The sequence below is a fragment of the Impatiens glandulifera genome, chromosome 7 (genome assembly GCF_907164915.1).
Source record: "Impatiens glandulifera chromosome 7, dImpGla2.1, whole genome shotgun sequence".
Taxonomy (NCBI): Eukaryota; Viridiplantae; Streptophyta; class Magnoliopsida; order Ericales; family Balsaminaceae; genus Impatiens; species Impatiens glandulifera.
Window position 1 is genome coordinate 30,176,146 of NC_061868.1, and position 4,370 is coordinate 30,180,515.

The 4,370-nt window shown below is 29.6% G+C and overlaps 1 pseudogene; it reads left to right on the forward strand.

Annotated features, from left to right (window-relative positions):
• The first annotated feature begins 2,313 nt into the window (after window positions 1-2,313).
• LOC124909713 lies at window positions 2,314-3,996 on the forward strand (annotated as a pseudogene).
• Window positions 3,997-4,370: the final 374 nt, after the last annotated feature.

The window sequence follows — 4,370 nt, forward strand, 5'->3', positions numbered from 1 at the left end:
CAGAACATAGAAAATCGGTGAATCAGACTAGTCAAATATTTTATAAAGAAATGAAAAATGACTCAAGAAAGGCTGCCAAATAAAATGTAATCATATATAACATATCACCCCGGAAAATAAAAGTCACAATTAAGAACATCAAGAAACACAATAAAGCATTCATTCGTAGAGTATATATCATATGCAAATAACCTTTGAACATATCATAATCAAAGCCAAGTTAAAATTCACCTCGCTAAATTCTATCATATGAAAATAATTCAAGTTTTGTTTACTAGATAACTTATTGCTGATGAAATAGCAAGAAAAATAATCCATGGACTGTATAAACTTGGATGTGTCAAGATTGATATTGTATTGACTATTGAGATTTATTATAAAATTTCAAGCAAGTTGTTTTGTAATAGAGATAAACATGCAATCATTGTTTAAAAGATAATTTGAAAATTTTATTAGATATAAATAAGTCGTAACCACTAATTAAAAACACATTATTCTATATCGGATATATATGGTATTGAGTGGTATTGAGCTATATTAACTGTATCTGCGCAGATTGACAACAGTTGACAGAGCATGCATAAGTATTGCGGAAATGGAAAATCAAATGTTTTTGTATGTGGTTGTCATTGCTCTAAATTTCAAATTAGGTTGGTATTGTTAAATGTCAATTCCAAAATATTTGGTTGATGTTTAGCATACCAATATTATAGGTAGTCGACATTGCCTAATATATATCAAACTTTTTTTTGGTACAAACTACCCGACAAAACGTTTAGTTAAAACTCGAATTTAAAATATATATAATAAACAGCTTTTCTAACTTTAAATCGCCACTTTCTTAATTTAATTGTGCAAACAATTTTTAAACATCTTCACAACATTGTCAATCAACAATTTTTTTTAATTTACAAACAATAATATTTCAACATTTACAAAATAATTCCCAAAAAAAGTATTCCTAATACAAATTAAGATCATTAAATTTATAACTTAATATTATAAACTTTTTAGACTAATACACAGTAATACACGTTTAGCCTAATCAACTAACATCAACTAATATTATTCTTCATTCGAAATAATTTGTTCGGCCTCCAATTTTAACGTACCTATAAAACTATTTATAAGTAAAAAATTATCAAAATTAGAATTTCACATTAACAATTAAAGTTAATAATCTAATATATATTAGAAGACAATATAGTTGGTACCATCTATGTAGATGCAACTTTTAAAAATTGTGCATATGAAGGTCATTTTATTTTTTCATATCGAGTTTATCGTTTAATCTCGAGTCTTTCATTTCAATCTTTTGAATCGAAAAAGTTCTATTTTTATTTGATAAGTTTTTTTATTCTCTTAAAATGCATTTTATTTTGTATTTAATGTATTTAATTTTAATATTTTTATAATATATTTAATTTTAATATAATATATTTAATTTTATTTTATCTGAACTATTTAATCTAATATGTTTAATTTTAATTATATAAATTATATCTACAAAATTTAAAAAATATGAGTAGTTTAAAAATGTGAATAAAAATAAAAATATGGGTAGCACATGAATAGATTTCCAAGGTGGAAGTGGTTTGCTTTTTGTCTGCTAGTGTTTCTTTTCCAATCCCACACGTGAAAAAGACAAAATGGACTCACTTTCTATTCGAGGTTTTATTCTACATGAATAGATTTCCAAGGTGGAAGTGATTTGCTTTTTGTCTGCTAGTGTTTCTTTTCCAATCCCATACGTGAAAAAGACAAAATGGACTCACTTGTCCGAGTTTTCGGCTGTCCCAGTCATTCCTGTTAGAAAAAAGCTCGATATTTTTTATTGACCTAAGTCGAGTTAAAAACTTTAACAAAAAATTATTTTTAGTGAGTTTTGAACTCATAATCAAATAAAAATTATAAATTTTTATATAGAATCACTACAATATCTTATATTTAAAATTACAATATATTTAATTAACACCTTACTATTTTTAATAAATGGGTTGCCCTGAAAAGTAGGCTTCCCTAACCCGAGGCTTACCCAGGGCCGGCCCTGGTTATGATATACAAAATTTTAATTACATTTTTATTCCTCTTATTTATTTATGAACGCTAGATTTCACATAATGAAAAGCATATGGGGTGGACACTTTTATAATTATAATAGATACAATGGTTATTTTAGACATTTCTGTTTTCTGTGAGATTTTTGTGCTTATATAAGGAGGTTGGTTCACTGTATACAAATGTGCATAGACTTTCTTGTATGAAAAAAAAAACATTGATTTGATAGTACATTAAAACATTGATTTTTGTACGATGAACAAAGCTGGACCCTTTGAAGATGGCGATTCATGTGGTCAGGAGAATAGTGTGCTTCAGAGGAATGTGCATGGATCGTGTCTCGCAATCACTGAGCCGAATATGGACCACAAGGAGGATATAAAAGCTTACATGGCCAGAACCTTAAACAGATATAAGGAAACTCTGGCTAAGAGGGCTCTATATCACATAGGTACTACATTGATTTCAAACTACAGGAATTGGTAAACTTGATTATTTCTTTGTTTTTTTATATGTTTGTTGTTTTGATACATAATCTATTAATTGCAGGTTATCCAGCCAATCTGGACTTTGATTATGGAGCTCTTGCACAGTTGCAAGCTTTCTCCCTAAACAACATTGGGGTTTGGGGACCATTCATTGAAGGCAATTATAGAATGCATTCGCGAGAGTTTGAAGTTGCTGTTTTGGATTGGTTTGCAAATCTATGGGAAATTCAGAAGAAATGGTTATTGGGGATATATTACAAATGGTGGCACTGAAGGAAATTTTCATGGCATTCTAGTTGGGTACATAATAACTTAATTAATCTCTCCTTTTAACCTCATGGTTTCAGTTCTTTTCAAAATAATAAAAGATCATGCATCTTATATATGCTTATGTAGGAGAGAACTTCTTCCATATGGGATACTATACACATCAAGAGATTCACATTACTCCGTCTTCAAAGCAACGAGAATGTATAAAATGGAGTGTGTCAAGGTTGATACTTTATTCACGGGTGAGATGGATTATGAGGATTTCAGAGCCAAGTTGCTTCTTAATAAGAATAAGCCGGCCATTGTCAATGTCAATATAGGTGTGAATGTTGTTTAAAATGAAATTTAAAGTAGTATTTACTTGTTAATTTATTACATTATTGCAGGAACAACAATGAAAGGAGCGGTTGATAATGTTGACACTGTTATACAAATTTTAGAAGAATGTGGATTTTCAGAAGATAGATTCTATATCCATTGTGACGGAGCTTTATTTGGAATTATGATGCATTTTGTTAAGCATGTGAGTTTGTGATTATTAATTAATTTCTAAAGTAATTTTGTAAAATTATAACAATTTTTATGATTATGTTAAAATTTTCTTAAATAGTCCCTTCAAGTTTCTTTCAAGAAGCCAATAGGAAGTATCACTATTTCCGGACACAAGTTTGTGGGATGTCCAGCGCCTTGTGGAGTTTATATAACAAGGAAGCAATACATTAATACTATCTCAACAAATATAGAGTTTTTGTGCTCTTTAGACACCACAATAATGGGAAGTAGGAGCGGTCATGCTCCAATCTTCTTGTGGTACGCCTTAAACATGAATGGTCATATAGGATTTGAGAAACAAGTTGAAAAGTGCCTTACAAATGCTCATTATTTGAAAGATCGGCTTAAGGAAGAAGGGATAAGTGTCATGCTCAATGAATTGAGCAGCACCGTGGTGTTTGAACGACCTCTGGAAGATGACTTTGTCAATCGATGGCAACTCGCTTGTCAGGGAAGCATTGCACATGCCCAGTGTCACTATTGAAAAGCTTAAAGAATTCTTGGAGGAGTTGTTAAAGAAACGAACATACTGGTACAAAGATGGTGGAGTTCAGCCTCCTTGTCTTGCAGATGACATAGGGGGAGACAATTGTCTTTGTCCTCTTCACAAGTAGCCTATTATTACAATCCATCAGTTTATCTTAATTCTATCTATATGATATTAATTAATCATCTAATAAGGATAAGCTTCTTAGAGAAGCCCATCTAGTATTTACTTATCATGATTGGTTTATGTTATGTTATATATGAAGCTTTGTGTTTGTTCTCATTAAAGTGATTTATTAGTATTAATTTGTTTATTTGTCATTACTAGTTGAGGGTTCTCGCATCATTTTCTCCCTTTATTGATTTATATTACAGGTATTTAAAAGGGCATTTTCAATAACAAGTTATTTATTAAAATCAATAACAACAAGTTATTTATTAAAATTAAATATAAATTCATAATATAAAATGTTGTATTCATATAATTTAAAATTTATCTTACATCATTAGAGTCAT